Raw genomic sequence first — 17,636 nt, 5'->3', positions numbered from 1 at the left:
CAAGCCTTATGATCGAAAACAGCAGCTCCCAAACTTTGCCACACCTGAACATGTATTAATAATTAGATAATCATTATTCCCTGATTTTTTTGTCCTGGAATCCTTTTGGGGTTACATAGTTAAATACGGACTTGAAGAGTAACAAACCATATACCTCTTAGAAAGATACAACATACATTAGTGTATCAAACACTGTAACTATTTAATCCAATATTGCTCAAATTAAAGAATGTATTTATTTTAAGGAACTGGGTTCTGTGAAATATAAATTTGGGAAAATTTCCTTTTCCAATTTTTTTTTCCTGGAAAAAAGTTTTTCTTAAGCATTTTGGCTAACTTAGGGCTTCATGTTCTATTCAAAATATAGGAAATACTGCTTGTAAAAAAAAAACCAGAAATGAGGGAAAGAAATGAAATTAATCTCCTCCAGACTTTAATTACATCTCTTCTTTTTTACAACTATGCATTAAAGACAAGGGGGGAGAAAACTGTAAGTGTTTAATTGGGAAAATATTGACTGATAATATGCTATAGGCATGGCACTCTTCTGGGACCAGAGAAACTGAGAGCAACAAGACATGGTTCTTACCTCCAAGATTCTCATAGCCTAGAGTAGAAGAGCAGAGAGAAGAGCAGAAGATGGTAGAAGTGCTTTGAAACCTGTATCCACAAGAGTTTGTAGAGTAGCCACTTTGTGTTCAGGTCTTTCCCTCCATGCAGAACCTTTAAAACTGCATCTAAAACCCTCATATTCTAACTACTGCCTCAGCATTACACACACACACACACACACACAAAGTACTTGCAAAATGTAAACAGGAAATCAGCCACACTGTGTTATGAATACTTTCCCCCTCCCCGCTCTTAAACCATGAGCTCTGGCATCTCTTTTTCTGATACTCACCACAAAGCAGCACTGGGCTTCATCACAAATCTTTCAAGGCTACAACCTCTACTACTTTAGATCCTTCTATTTTCTTTGTACTTCAGATGAGATTAAGCCCAGGCCAAGCTGTGCTACCTACCGTCTCTGTTTCTGCTTTTGCATCATTAAAAAGACCATGAAAAAAAGATTAGCTACCAAGGCAGAAAAATGTATCATAGGTAGGGCTGCATTCAGCTGCAGGTAAGAGAAAACCTAATTACAGTGGCTTAAGTAGAGGTGGGTTATACTTTTCTCATTTAATAATTAGTGCAGGCAGAGGCAGTTTGCTGATATTGGGTCCAACCAGGAATAAAAAAAAGAAGGTTGGTACTTGTTTTGCCTCTCCTTTTTAACAGAAAAGCAAAAGCTTTCCCAGAAATCCTGTCTCAGCAGATCTGCTTTTTATCCTGTTGACCAAAATGGTGTCATACGGCTGTAAGAGAGAATGGGAAAGTGAGACTGAATGACTGTCCTAGCAGCCGATGAAGATTCTTTGCCACAAGATCAATCCTGGTTCAACTCCCAGAGATTTTCTGAAAGGGTTGGCATCCAAGTTCCTTTAGTGATAAAGAACTAAAATGCTGAAACACTGCAATAAGTCTATAAATTAAAAATGTTATACATAGAGTTTATCAGTTCTACCTTCCCTTCATACTGTGACTAAACTCATCACTTTCTTGAACTGAAATGGAGAAATCCAAGATCACTGGTCAAACTTCACGTGATTCCTGAAACTGCAGTCTGCTTAACAACTTGAGTATCTCTTTTTCTTATTTTTCCATATTAGTTATTTCTTGATTGATTCATTCATTCAGTAAATATTTATTGAGGATCTACTATGTGCCAAGCATTGTAATAGGTGCTACAATACAATGGGGAACAAGATACGTACATTTCTTCTTCTACGAAGTGTTGTTTTAGTGGAAGAGACAGATACAATGTATTTAATTATAATTGTGATACATGCTATGTAGGGAAAGTACAAAGTAAAATGAGGATATTACAGGAAATTAGCGTAGTTTGAGGTGTGTCAGGAAAAGCTTTCCCAAGGCTCAATGAAACCAGGGCCTCTCTGCCTCAGCACTTTTGACATTTTGGGTCAGATAATTCTTTGTTATGGGGGGCTGTCTTGCTCATAGTGGGAGGTTTAGTGGCATCCCTTGACCTCCACCCACTAGATACCGGTGGCTTTCCCCTTCCAGTTGTGACAACCAAAAGTAGTTCTAAACATTGTCAAATATCCCTGGGGGCAAAATTATCCCCAGTTGAGAACTACTGATTTAAATAAAGACTTGGAAGATGAATAGGAGAGTCAGTCACACCACAGAGAGAAGTCATCAATTCCTGTCCATCTTTCACCCCAACCCTTCCTTTGGTAAACTTTTAAGCCCTCTTGCTTTATTCAAAGAGCTTTAAAACCTCTTCTAGGAAGTCTTTGCTGAAGACAAAATAGGTGGCAAATTCTCTCTGGCTCTCACCCTGAATAAACCATGAGTTCCACAACCTTTTTCTACTCAGTATTTCACAATGTCTGGAAACATATATAATGCTATTTCACTTTTTTGCAGATGGAAGATGTCCTTGGTGATCTTATGTATATTCACCTATGTTTCCAGACTTTATGGACAGCCTCTGTAATTCTTTCTTTTGAGCACTCCAGAGACAAGCATTAAAGGTCTGCTTCATGCCAGGCACGGTCTTAGAAGCCACAGTTTAGATATGAGTAAGAGAAGACTTTTGGTCTCCAATAACTCATCGTCTTGCTTCGCTCAGGTACAACACAGAAGAAGCTGTAGAGGCAAAGTTGAGTGTTCAATTAATTATGCTCTGCTGGCTGCATGTCCTTTCCAATGAACACAGATTGAGAGGCAAAGACAACGCCTATTTAGCTCACAATTCAGCACCTAGGAGGTTATACAGAGAATATCTGCAGAAGATTTGATTGATAATCCTGATATAAAATGATTAATGAGAATGATTCTGTACTCACTCAGATAACCTCACCTGGAAAGGCAATTCTACTCGGCTTCATTCCTCATAATTATTTGCTGAATAAATTGAGACTTGATTTTCATTTGCTTCAAGCTCTGTCAATGGCTTCTCCAAAGCGAGATCCTCCCTAAAATTCCTTGCCAGGCTTTGACCTACTTCCTTCTTGTTCTCCAGACAGAGCTTCCCCCTAAAATCTCTCTTGTTTATCACCTGTCTAGCCAAATCAACTGCCAAGAATAGGAATGCTGAAGTGAGGCAAAGTATTTATTTCCTGCTTTGTAGAGCCAGATACTTTAAATGGAGAAAAAAAAGTCCTCACTTGCTTCTAAGTAATGTTTTGTTTTGGTCAGAGCCACACATTAATTCACATGTCCATGCTGCTTGTAAAATAAAACCAGAGGCGTAAGAACTGATAAGAATATCCATTCCTATTCCCTTTCTCTACAAAAGAAAGCCTGATGGTGGTGTCTCATCACTTGTGAACAATGGACTTAAAATTTTATAGAAAACAGGGCTTAGCATGAAGGGATGATTATATCTAGTCCTCACATAAATGGGAAATTGAACTTACATTCCATGGAGGCAGAAGCAACTCACTAGGGAAGCTTCCTACAGAAACAAAAATTACTAAAACAATATGATGAGGTAAGTATAGTAGTACAGTAAAGTCACCTGTTTTTCTTCCATTAGTCTTTCAGAGTCCTTTGTAGTCAGCCCAGTGCAGTGACTGATGAGCACCAAACTCCTCATTCTTCTTGAGAGGGAGAAACATGTCAGGAGGTCTCTGCATTTTACTATCAGTGATGTTCATCCCACCTGTTCTCTTTCGCTTTACATGCTCTGTACCAATAGCTAGTAGGCTGCAGGTCTTCTTTTTCATATGTCCATGCCAGGGTCTTTAAACCAATTCAGGACCTTCCGCATGGCTCAAACTTGGGTCAGCTCCACAGTAGGCCTCTTACTTATTTTTTAGAAATTGTTTAAATTGCAATAAAAACCGCAGCCGGAGTTGTGCAAGTTTTATGCAGTTTTGTGGAAACTGTTGAGGATGATCTTTTCCCAGAAAATGAATAGGTTTCCAAGCACTGCAGTCTATGTGATTAGTTGAGCCCAGTCTTCAGACCTTCTCTGGAGGTGCAATGCTATGGCTCCCGGGAATGTAATACAGTTGACTCTTAACATCCAAACCATGGCTATAACACAGGATCCAAGAGAGCAAGATCCCTGTGCCTTTGTGCGTGTATGTGTTAAAACCAGAATGTCTGTTTTTGGGGAAATGCTCTCAAATTAGGCAAACAGTGTGATTAAAAAAAGAAAAAAAACTTCAGCTGAATTAAATTTAATGGAATTTAATTGAGAAACGAACGATTTGCGATTCCAGCAGCCTCCTGAGTCAGAGTAGACTCAGAGACTCCCGCGCAGCCATGTGGTGGAAGATTTACGGACAGAAAAAGGAAAGTGACGTTCAGAAAACTGAAGTGAGGTACAGAAAGCGTTGAATTGGTTACAGCTCAGTGTTTGCCCTATTTGAACATGGTTCAAACAGCTGGCTACATTTGACTGGCCAAACTCAGTGACTGGCACAAGTGAGGCTACAGAGTATTTACACTTCCAGTTGTTATACTCACGATGTACAGAGAAACCTTCAGGCCAAACTTAAAATATGGAAGGAGGCAGCTTTAGGCTAAACTTCATTTAGCAAGTGAGGTTTGTTTTGGTAGGGCAAGGCAATACAATTTGATCCTGGGAGACTTCTCCTTTAAGGGTGTTTCAAAACAATTTAATATTTTCAGATTATGTGACTTCCATTTCTGTTAAGCTAGTCTTGAATTTATTATGAAGTAAAGAACATAGACCTTTCAAGTGCAAGTTTTATTGCTATTACAGTCTCAGGTGAGGTGATAATCAAATATTTATTATATGGAAAGTAGTGGGCACTACTACTCAGAATGGATCTCAACTGTTCTCTCAGAGACCCGGTTTTGAAGGCCCCCTGCTGTGCCAAGTGCTAACCTTTGAGTGGTGATTTTGGGAAGGTCTGGTGTGGTGACCCTGGTGAAGAAAGGCTCAGGGTAGTGGCCACTTACCAAGGGCTACACAAATACTTCAGTATTTTAATAACCATTAGAGTTGTATTAGTGCAAACTGATGAATGTCAGCCTTTCCTGGATAAAATTAAATAAATAAGTGAATGAACAAATGACTTAAACTCTTATGAAGAAGCAACATGACCTGAGTCTTCCAGAAATCCACAGAAGCTTGTGCAGATGAGTTTGGTTTGCTGAATCTTTTCTTTTGAACTTCCCTATGGTTAAAAGGGAGATTCCTAGCAGGCTGGCAGCTGCCTTTTGGCTAGATGTCAAAGTAACTAGAGAGTGTAAATGATTCCAGCCAAACCATCAATAATTGACAGTGGGTAATTCAGTACATAGACTCCCCAGCCGCCTATCTACAAAGGTGGCAAAGAGAATGTCTCTCTGTTTCTCTTCACCCATTCAATTTAGACACCAGCCCACCCTTCAATAACGCCACACATTCCAATCATGAAAAACAAATGGTGTGACAATAGCCAGGGGACTTTCAGAGCAGAGCATCCCTTTTGTAAATACAGCCTCTAGATACTATCTCTTGCTCTCCCATGGGATGCCTGCTGCAAAAGAGGCTGAAATGCAATGGATTAGGAAATTAGGGCTTTTATGGTCTAAGTGACCAAAATGTAGCTCATGAGTTGCAGAAAACTTTTATGTCTTGGTACTTTGCTTAATTCTGTGTGTGTGTGTGTTGGGGGTTTGGAGGGGGGTGGCATACACATGCTTCAATGCTCAATAACGGTGATTTTATTGTGAAACCTGTGGTTCAACGAAAGATATACTGTTGAATGTTTGTAGAGATAAATTACAATTTTTAGATCTAATTGACCTATGCTTTTGATTATTCTGTCTAGGTAAGCTTAGTTCAACTAAATTCATTAATTTATTCATCCAACAAATATTTATTGAGTATCCACTCTAAATCACCTACTCTTTTAAGGCTCTGGGGATGTAGACAGGGAAGAGGGCAAACAAGGAACGTATACTCCTGGAATGTACATTCTAGGGCATAAAAGGTATTTATAATTTCAGGTAATAGTGCTGCACACAAAAAAAAATAAAGCAGGGTAAAGGGTTAGAGGTGGCTGAGGATGTCTTAATGAGGGTGATCATGGAAAGCTTTTGTAAGGAGGTGATGTCTGAAGAACTAATTGAAAAATATGAGGGGAAGAGGCATGTAAAGATTTGGTGGAAGAACATTTCAGGCAGAGAGAACAATAAAAGCAAAAGCCTTGAGATGGGAATGATGTCGATGCATTTCAGAGACATTAAGAAGTTGACTGTCCTGAGTAGAATGAATGAGGGTGCAAATGTAGAAAGTGAGGCTAAATGTAGCCATTGGTAAAGCCCTGTAAGATGAGGTCTTCTGACACATTGAGGGAACTTTTCAAATAAATGCTGTAGATTCTCTCTGAATTACTAAGAGCTTCCTAAATTAACTATAATGGTTGTGGTTAGGATTCTGAATTGGAGAGTCATGTTTATACATACAATACTTTTTAAATTATTGTTGATACACGGAATATTTTGCCTTGCTATTCTGTAGTAAATGTATTCTAACTTTTTTGTGGGGGTGGGGGTGGGTAAGAAAAAGGATGGTGGTAATAGTGGTTGACATATCCATAGATGAGCAAAACGTACATTTCTTGTTCCTGCCTCTCCTAATTTAGTACATGGCCTCAAATCTCTCACTTTTCAGGGGCATCCCATTCTGATGCTGAGATCTAATGGAGTTTAGCTCTACTAGAAAGTAATTTCTGTGAGGGCAGCGACTTGTTCATCACTGCATCCATGGTGATTTATAAATAATTATTGAACTCGTCCACACACTCAGCCCAGCTTCATTTACTTCCTTGTCCTTTATCTTTCCTCCCTTAAGCCTCAGAGTAGGACCCTGTTCTGAGAGGAGCACAGCAGGACACTCTGGGTCTCCCAAGTGAGCCGTTCTACAGTGTCAATCACTCTCTCATCCTGAACATAATGTGATACAGACCATTTCTTGGAAAAACCCCAATTCTCCCGGTATTGCTTGGCCACATTAACCTTTAGGTAATTGGCACTAAACTTAGGATTAGTTCAGTGGAATTCCAGCTAATGAGAGAGGTGGCCATAAATGTCCAAATGTCATTGTTGAGAATTTGTTTCAAGTATCATATGTTGTTGGGCAGAGAGGAAGGAACATCCCTCCTTATCCCGCTCCAAAGCTGAAATACTTATAAGCATTTAACATCAAAGAAGAATTGGGCCAGGAAGTTGCGTTACAGAGAAGTCTAACATTTGATTTTTGCCCACAAGAGGTTTAAAATCTACTAAGGAATAATGACAATAAGAAGCCATTAAACAAATACTAAATGAATAAAATACATTTTATTACCAAGCGCCTTGAACTCTAAAAGCACCTAAAATATTAGAAAATAGTAGGTACTGAAGTTATTTGTGGAATTTAATTGTGTTATTTATCTTGAGGCTATTATTACTTATTTTTAAAGCATATATGTCATTCTCATAATACACTATATCTATAAAAGAAAAGGTGTAAGAAAGAAAAACTACTAAATCTCTGAACCCAGAGAGACCTCTCTTAGCATTTTGGTTTATATTCTTCCAGTTGTCTTTATTTTTCTCTTCTTACATAGATAAGATCACATGGAATACATAATTTTATTTCCTTTTTTCCTCTTAAGATCATAGCATGCTTTGAATGTTTTTTTTTTCCCCTCCCCAGTGGGGGTGTCTTCTGGTGAAAACTGAAAAAAACCTATTAGGAAAATTCTAAAAGAACTCTAACACTTGTTATGTATGTTTTAAAAACCTTTGTTTTAGAGGATGGATAATACCCAAATAAATGAACGTTTATTAATGAGACTTTGAAAGTTTATGTATGGCTATACTACTAAATTATTTCCCCATTTAAATGCTTTACATGTTCTCCTGTATTTTCCTGTGGACTGTTCCCTGGCCACATAGGTGACAAAATATCAGCACAAGAAGAGAATATAGCAGAGATCATAATAGATGAGGTTGTCAGAGGCAGAAACAGAGTCTCCGTGTCCACTCTTGCAGAAAGTAAATGTGAAATTCTGGCAATTTGGTTGGGTTATTTGGTCTCCAGCAAGGCCCCTCTCAGGAAGTGAACTCACAGTGGCCTTTCAGTTGACAGCCAGAAGATGGGGTGAATGCTGTTAGCAGTTACCCTAGGGCAGAAAATTTAAGAGGTGACTGCACAATGGAACTGGGGAAGCCAAGAGAAGGTAATGAGGTGCCAAACCTGGCCTGATATGCACAAGGCAGGAGACAGAAGCCAAGAAAATACATGCCAACATGCCGGGCCACAGAGGTCTCTCACACAGTGGATTGCTTCTGCAAAGCTTTTCAGTTCATAATCAGTGCCCTGTAACTGACAATTATTTTTATCCAAGAATTAATTTTTAAAAATCCGTTGGCTCTGCCTTCTAGGCACTTAGGATGGCCTTCTAGCATTGTGCTTAGAATTTCATGATGTGTGTGTCATTACCTAAAATAGAGTGATAACTGCTGCTTATTGAACATTTGGTATGTGCCACACACCAAAGCACTCACTGAACATCCATTCACTCACTTAAGCCTCCCACCAAACCTATACAGTATGCTTGTGCTATTACCATCCCCATATTATAGCTGAGGAAACAGAGGCAGAGAGAAGTTGCCCAGGGTCAGCCAGCCAGCATGGGTAGGGGCTGGAATTCACACCCCCGCCTAACACCAGAGCCCATGCTCTTGACTCCTCTAACCCCTGTCTCTCCCCATCCCTAAGTAACCACAACAGGAAGTCAAATTGTTTCTTATCTTCACATTCTCCACAACTCACACTGATCTGAAAAAAGAAGGTGACCAACACATAATGCTAGCTTGAATTGAATCAAGCCATGATGAATATTTCTTTTAAATTTCTTTGTGAAAGTAATATACATACATAATTAAAACGGTGCCAAAAGAAAGATAACAATTTAAGAAAATTCCCAACAACCCTGAACTCTCATTTTTTTCCTTCCCGCTCCACTTTTTAGAGGAAACCACTTATTTATTTATTTTTACATTAAGGATTTATTTTTTACTTTTTTTATTACACTTTAAGTTCTAGGGTACATGTGCACAACCTGCAGGTTTGTTACATATGTATACATGTGCCATGTTGGTGTGCTGCATCCAATAACTTGTCATTTACATTAGGTATATCTCCTAATGCTATCCCTCCCCCCTCCCTCCACCCCACAACAGGCCCCAGTGTGTGATGTTCCCCATTCTGTGTCCAAGTGTTCTCATTGTTCAATTCCCACCTATGAGTGAGAACACGCAGTGTTTGGTTTTCTGTCCTTGCAATAGTTTGCTCAGAATGATGCTTTCCTACTTCATCCATGTCCCTAAAAAGGATATGAACTCATCCCTTTTTTATGGCTGCATAGTATTCCATGGTGTATATGTGCCACATTTTCTTAATCCAGTCTATCATTAATGGACATTTGGGTTGGTTCCAAGTCATTGTTATTGTGAATAGTGCTGCAATAAACATACGTGTGCATGTGTCTTTACAGCAGCATGATTTATAATCCTTTGGGTATATACCCAGTAATAGGATGACTGGGTCAAATGGTATTTCTAGTTCTAGATCCTTGAGGAATCGCCACACTGTCTTCCACAATGGTTGAACTAGTTTACAGTCCCACCAACAGTGTAAAAGTGTTCCTGTTTCTCCACATCCTCTCCAGCACCTGTTGTTCCCTGACTTTTTAATGATTGCCATTCTAACTGGTGTGAGATGGTATCTCATTGTGGTTTTGATCTGCATTTCTCTGATGGCCAGTGATGATGAGCATTTTTTCATGTGTCTGCTGGCTGCATAAATGTCTTCTTTTGAGAAGCGTCTGTTTATATCCTCTGCCCACTTTGCGATGGGGTTGTTTCATTTTTTCTTATAAATCTGTTTAAGTTCTTTGTAGATTCTGGACATTAGCCCTTTGTCAGATGGGTAGATTGTAAAAATTTTCTCCCATTCTGTAGGTTGCCTGTTCACTCTGATGGTAGTTTCTTTTGCTGTGCAGAAGCTCTTTAGTTTAATTAGATCCCATTTGTCAATTTTGGCTTTTGTTGCCATTGCTTTTGGTGTTTTAGACATAAAGTCCTTGCTCATGCCTATGTCCTGAATGGTATTGCCTAGGTTTTCTTCTAGGGTTTTTATGGTTTTAGGTCTAACATTTAAGTCTTTAATCCATCTTGAATTAATTTTTGTATAAGGTGTAAGGAAGGGATCCAGTTTCAGCTTTCTACATATGGCTAGCCAGTTTTCCCAGCACCATTTATTAAATAGGGAATCCTTTCCCAATTTCTTGTTTTTGTCAGGTTTGTCAAAGACCAGATGGTCGTAGATGTGTGGTATTATTTCTGAGGCCTCTGTTCTTTTCCATTGGTCTATATGTCTGTTTTGGTACCAGTACCATGCTGTTTTGGTTACTGTAGCCTTGTAGTATAGTTTGAAGTCAGGTAGTGTGATGCCTCCAGCTTTGTTCTTTTGGCTTAGGATTGACTTGGCAATGCGGGCTCTTTTTTGGTTCCATATGAAGTTTAAAGTAGTTTTTTCCAATTCTGTGAAGAAAGTCATTTGTAGCTTGATGAGGATGGCATTGAATCTATAAATTACCTTGGGCAGTATGGCCATTTTCATGATATTGATTCTTCCTATCCATGAGCATGGAGTGTTCCTCCATTTGTTTGTGTCCTCTTTTATTTCGTTGAGCAGTGGTTTGTAGTTCTCCTTGAATAGGTCCTTCACATCCCTTGTAAGTTGGATTCCTAGGTATTTTATTCTCTTTGAAGCAATTGTGAATGGCAATTCACTCATGATTTGGCTCTCTGTTTGTTTGTTATTGGTGTATAGGACTGCTTGTGATTTTAGCAAGCTGATTTTGTATCCTGAGACTTTGCTGAAGTTGCTTATCAGCTTAAGGAGATTTTGGGCTGAGATGATGGGGTTTTCTAAATATACAATCATGTCATCTGCAAACAGGGACAATTTGACTTCCTCTTTTCCTAATTGAATACCCTTTATTTCTTTCTCCTGCCTGATTGCCCTGGCCAGAACTTCCAGCACTATGCTAAATAGGAGTGGTGAGAGAGGGCATCCCTGTCTTGTGCCAGTTTTCAAAGGGAATGCTTCCCGTTTTTGCCCATTCAGTATGATATTGGCTGTGGGTTTGTCATAAATAGCTCTTATTATTTTGAGATACATCCCATCAATACCTAGTTTATTGAGAGTTTTTAGCATGAAGGGTTGTTGAATTCTGTCAAAGGCCTTTTCTGCATCTATTGAGATAATCATGTGGTTTTTGTCTTTGGTTCTGTTTATATGCTGGATTACGTTTATTGATTTGTGTTTGTTGAACCAGCCTTGCATCCCAGGGATGAAGCCAACTTGATCGTGGTGGATAAGCTTTTTGATGTGCTGCTGGATTCAGTTTGCCAGTATTTTATTGAGGATTTCTGCATCGATGTTCATCAGGGATATTGGTCTACAATTCTCTTTTTTTGTTGTGTCTCTGCTACGCTTTGGTATTAGGATGATGCTGGCCTCATAAAATGAGTTAGGGAGGATTCCCTCTTTTTCTATTGATTGGAATAGTTTCAGAATGAATGGTACCAGCTCCTCTTTGTACCTCTGGTAGAATTTGGCTGTGAATCTGTCTGTTCCTGAACTTTTTTTGGTTGGTAAGCTATTAATTATTGCCTCAATTTCAGACCCTGTTATTGGTCTATTCAGGGACTCAAATTCTTCCTGGTTTAGTCTTGGGAGGGTGTATGTGTCCAGGTATTTATCCATTTCTTCTAGCTTTTCTAGTTTATTTGTGTAGAGGTGTTAATAGTATTCTCTGATGGTAGTTTGTATTTCTGTGGGATCGGTGGTGATATCCCCTTTATCATTTTTTATTGTGTCCATTTGATTCTTCTCTCTTTCTTCTTTATTAGTCCTGCTAGTGGTCTATCAGTTTTGTTGATCTTTTCAAAAAACCAGCTCCTGGATTCATTGATTTTTTGAAGGGTTTTTTGTGTCTCTATCTCCTTCAGTTCTGCTCTGATCTTAGTTATTTCTTGCCTTCTGCTAGCTTTTGAATGTGTCTGCTCTTGCTTCTCTAGTTCTTTTAATTGTGATGTTAGGGTGTCAATTTTAGATCTTTCCTGCTTTCTCTTGTGGGCATTTAGTGCTATAAATTTCCCTCTACACACAGCTTTAAATGTGTCCCAGAGATTCTGGTATGTTGTGTCTTTGTTCTCACCGGTTTCAAAGCACATCTTTATTTCTGCCTTCATTTTGTTATGTATCCAGTAGTCATTCAGGAGCAGGTTGTTCAGTTTCCATGTAGTTGAGCTGTTCTGAGTGAGTTTCTTAATCCTGAGTTCTAGTTTGATTGCACTGTGGTCTGAATGACAGTCTGTTATAATTTCTGTTCTTTTATATTTTCTGAGGAGTGCTTTCCTTCCAAATATGTGGTCAATTTTGGAATAAGTGCGATGTGGTGCTGAGAAGAATGTATATTCTGTTGATTTGGGGTGGAGAGTTCTGTAGATGTCTATTAGGTCTGCTTGGTGCAGAGCTGAATTCAATTCCTGGATATCCTTGTTAACTTTCTGTCTCATTGATCTGTCTAATGTTGACAGTGGGGTGTTAAAGTCTCCCATTATTATTATGTGGGGGTCTAAGTCTCTTTGTAGGTCTCTAAGGACTTGCTTCATGAATCTGCGTGCTCCTGTATTGGGTGCATATATATTTAGGACAGTTAACTCTTCTTGTTGAATTGATCCCTTTACCATTATGTAATGGCCTTCTTTGTCTCTTTTGATCTTTGTTGGTTTAAAGTCTGTTTTATCAGAGACTAGGATTGCAACCCCTGCTTTTTTTGTTTGTTTGTTTGTTTTCCATTTGCTTGGTAGATCTTCCTCCATCCCTTTATTTTGAGCCTATGTCTCTGCATGTGAGATGGGTCTCCTGAATACAGCACACTGATGGGTCTTGACTCTTTATCCAATTTGCCAGTCTGTGTCTTTTAATTGGAGCATTTAGCCCATTTACATTTAAGGTTAATATTGTTATGTGTGAATCTGATCCTGTCATTATGATGTTAGCTGGTTATTTTGCTCATTAGTTGATGCAGTTTCTTCCTAGAATTGATAGTCTTTACAATTTGGCATGTTTTTTAGTGGCTGGTACCAGTTGTTCCTTTCCATGTTTAGTGCTTCCTTCAGGAGCTCTTGTAGGGCAGGCCTGGTTGTGACAAAATCTCTCAGCATTTGCTTGTCTGTAAAGGATTTTATTTCTCCTTCACTTATGAAGCTTAGTTTGGCTGGATATGAAATTCTGGGTTGAAAATTTTCTTTAAGAATGTTGAATATTGTCCCCCACTCTCTTCTGGCTTGTAGAGTGTCTGCCGAGAGATCTGCTGTTAGTCTGATGGGCTTCCCTTTGTGGGTAACCTGACCTTTCTCTCTGGCTGCCCTTAACATTTTTTCCTTCATTTCAGCTTTGTGAATCTGACAATTATGTGTCTTGGAGTTGCTCTTCTCGGGGAGTATCTTTGTGGAGTTCTCTGTATTTCCTGAATTTGAATGTTGGCCTGTCTTGCTGGGTTGGGGAAGTTCTTCTTATTAATATCCTGCAGAGTGTTTTCCAACTTGGTTCCATTGTCCCCGTCACTTTCAGGTACACCAGTCAGATGTAGATTTGGTCTTTTCACATAGTCCCATATTTTTTGGAGGATTTGTTCATTTCTTATTAATTTTTCTCTAAACTTCTCTTCTCACTTCATTTCATTCGATCTTCAATCACTGATACCCTTTCTTCCACTTGATTGAATCAGCTACTGAAGCTTGTGCATGCATCACATAGTTCTCGTGCCATGGTTTTTAGCTCCATCAGGTCATTTAAGGACTTCTCTACACTGGTTATTCTAGTTAGCCATTTGTCTAATCTTTTTTCAAGGCTTTTAGCTTCTTTGCGATGGGTTTCAACATCCTCCTTTAGCTTGGAGGAGTTTGTTATTACTGATCGTCTGAAGCCTTCTTCTCTCAACTCATCAAAGTCATTCTCCATCCAGCTTTGTTCCATTGCTATCGAGCAGCTGCATTCCTTTGGAGGAGAAGAGGCACTCTGATTTTTAGAATTTTCAGCTTTTCTGCTCTGGTTTCTCCCCATCTTTGTGGTTTTATCTACCTTTGGTCTTTGATGATGGTGATATATAGGTGGGGTTTTGGGGTGGATGTCCTTTCTGTTTGTTAGTTTTCCTTCTAAAAGTCAGGAACCTCAGCTGCAGGTCTGTTGGAGTTTGCTGGAGGTCCACTCCAGACCCTTTTTGCCTGCGTATCACCAGCGGAGGCTGCAGAACGGCAAATATTGCTGCCTTAACCTTCCTCTGGAAGCTTCGTCTCAGAGGGGCACCCAGCCGTATGAGGTGTCAGTCAGCCCCTACTGGGTGGTGCCTCCCCGTTAGGCTACTCGGGGGTCAGGGACCCACTTGAGGAGGCAGTCTGTCCATTCTCAGATCTCAAACTCCGTGCTGGGAGAACCACTACTCTCTTCAAAGCTGTCAGACAGGGACGTTTAAGTCTGCACAAGTTTCTGCTGCCTTTTGTTCATCTATGCCCTGCCCTGAGAGGTGCAGTCTACAGAGGCAGGCAGGCCTCCTTGAGCTGCAGTGGGCTCCACCCTGTTCAAGCTTCCTGGCTGCTTTGTTTACCTACTCAAGCCTCAGCAATGCTGGACGCCCCTCCCCTAGCCTCGCTGCCACCTTGCAGTTCGATCTCAGACTGCTGTGCTAGCAGTGAGCGAGGCTCTGTGGGTGTGGGACCCTCCGAGCCAGGCACAGGATATAATCTCCTGGTGTGCCATTTGCTAAGACCATTGGAAAAGTGCAGTATTAGGGTGGCAGTGTCCTAATTTTCCAGGTACCGTCTGTCACAGCTTCCCTTGGCTAGGAAAGGGAGTTCCCTGACCCCTTGTGCTTCCCAGGTGCAGTGATACCCCGCCCTGCTTTGGCTCATGTTCCATGGGCTGCACCCACTGTCTGACGAGCCCCAGTGAGATGAACCTGGTGCCTCAGTTGGAAACGCAAAAATTGCCTGTCTTCTGTGTCACTCATGCTGGGAGCTGTAGACTGGAGCTGTTCCTATTCGGCCATCTTGGAACCTCCCCGCTATTTCACTTATTTATTTTTACTTTTTCTTTGAGACAGAGTCTTCCTCTGTTGCCCAAGCTGGAGTGCAGTGGCATGATCTCAGCTCACTGCAACCTCTGCTTCTCCGGTTCAAGCAATTCTTCTGCCTCAGCCTCTCTAGTAGCTGGGATTACGGGTGTGCACCACCATGCTCAGCTAATTTTTGTATTTTTAGTAAAGATGGGGTTTTGCCCTGTTGGGCAGTCTTGTTTTGAACTCCTGACATGAGGTGATCCGCCCGTCTCAGTCTTTCAAAGTGTTGGGATTACAGGCGTAAGCCACTGCACCCGGCCTAGAGGCAACTACTTAAATCGCTCATCCATTTATTCTGATCTCTAGGTTGCCAAATAGCTTGTATTGCCGTTTCTTAATACACCAATTTTATACTGCATATTGATATTCTTTATGGGACAAGAGGAATTAGCTCTCTTATACTATCCTCCTGTTTACTTCATTTAAAAATGTATATTGCTAATAATTCTTTAGAAATATTTATAATTCTTGATAAGGTTTTTGTTAAATAGTGTTTATAAGTACTGTGTATTTTTTACTGCAAAGCCAACTAGTGTACTTTGTTTTATTTCTCACACAAATTCTTATTTTTCTGCAAGTCAATAGTTGCTTCTCTTTTTAAACTTGCTTATACACCTACTCTTAATTTTCTTTCATATACCTCATTATTAGTATTACTTGCCTATAGTCAAATAGACCAGATGATATACCAATTACATTGTTTGTATCCAATCTGAGCTTGTTTCTTTCTAGAGCCATCGTACAGCTGTCATGTGAGACTTTACCTTTTCTCATCATCTCATTATTGCTTTACATTTCTGATTTATGTTGGTCACTTAGTTTCATGAATCCTTTCTGTTTCAGAGGTAACTGCCTAATCTGGTCAAAGCCAAACCTCAAGATCAGATTAGTAAAGAGTACAGTGGAGAGAAACATTCTGAGACCTTACATATCTAAAGACGTCTCTATTCCATTCTCAAACTTAAAAGTTTTGGCAGGTGTAGAATTCTAGGTCGATAGCCATTTTCTCTCAGAATTATAAAAATATTGCCTTTTTGTTTTTCTCTCTTCTAATGTAGCTATTAAAAAGTCTGATGTCTTTCTGATTCCAATTGCTTTGATTATAACGTTCCCCCTCCTTTTTTGGATCTATTATTTTGAAATATTGTAGTAGTGCTGCTTGATGTGAATCTTTTTAAAAAATTTTTCAATAACTGTACCTAGACATCTTTCCCTTCTAGTCTGAAATTTTATATTATTCAGTTCTCAGGAAATTGCCTTTTTTTAAAAAAAAAATAATTTCTTCCCATTCGTTTTCTCTTATTTCTCCCTGTAATTCTTAATAGCCAAATGGTAAACGTTCTGGGCTGATCTAAATCTCTCTTCCCTGCTCCCTCCTACTTTTATAATCCCTGTGTCTAAAAACGAAACAGCACATGTTCTCACTTATAGGTGGGAATTGAACAATGAGAACACATGGACACAGGAAGGGGAACATCACACACCGGGGACTGTTGTGGGGTGGGGGGAGGGGGGAGGGATAGCATTAGGAGATACACCTAATGTTAAATGATGAGTTAATGGGTGCAGCACACCAACATGGCACATGTATACGTATGTAACAAACCTGCACATTGTGCACATGTACCCTAAAACTTAAAGTATAATAATAATAAAATTAAAAAAAAATCCCTGTGTCTTTTTATCCTACATTTTGTGAGTGTTTCTTGATATTGTCTTCCAGCCTACCTATTAAATATTTTCATTTCTATAAAAGGATGTTCATTGGGAGTTTTCTTGTATCAATGTTTCAGGAGAGATTCCAGGAATTGACAACAAAAGGTGCCAACAGATCCACTAGGGAGATGCTAAAGAATGATGAAACCACCAAGGTAACTACTTTGCTGAAAAACAGTTGGACTTTTAAGGTGTAAATCATGAAAAGAAGTTATTTAATTTACTTTTTAATACCATAGCCTGTCATTATTTTGATTTTTTTCTCTACCCTTGAAAGGAACTTGGGCCATTTCCAGGTATTAAAAATAGTCTAAATTAGACAATTGTCTTAATAAACAATTGGGGACATCTTGTCTTTCCAGAGGTCCTTTTCAGGATGACTCAATTTCTGTTCCTTTCCACATGCAACCTTCAGGAAATATAAACCTTTGTCCAACTATCAGTGAGATGCAGCAAGCCCTCACTGCACCCCTTTCTCTTTGTTCTACTGTTAGAGGCAACTCTAGACAGCCTCCCTCCCACTTTTGACTTTAGCAGGTCCAGTTGGACACCAATCACACTGCCCCTCAGAATTTTAGGGAGATATACAGCAATATCTTTGAGTATTTCTCTAAAAGTCAACTCACTTCACTTCTGGGGTAGAGG

General features: G+C 39.5%; 1 protein-coding gene and 1 pseudogene across 1 annotated transcript in view; both read right to left on the bottom strand.

Moving 5' to 3' along the window:
- The window catches only part of RARB (retinoic acid receptor beta), a 769,542-nt gene that overhangs the window by 253,843 nt on the left and 498,063 nt on the right, over positions 1–17,636 (bottom strand). The window lies entirely within an intron of this gene.
- LOC112208806 (U7 small nuclear RNA) lies at positions 7,734–7,799 on the bottom strand (annotated as a pseudogene).

The sequence above is a fragment of the Pan troglodytes genome, chromosome 2 (assembly GCF_028858775.2).
Source record: "Pan troglodytes isolate AG18354 chromosome 2, NHGRI_mPanTro3-v2.0_pri, whole genome shotgun sequence".
Lineage (NCBI taxonomy): Eukaryota > Metazoa > Chordata > Mammalia > Primates > Hominidae > Pan > Pan troglodytes.
This window is presented reverse-complemented; position numbering and strand designations above follow the sequence as displayed.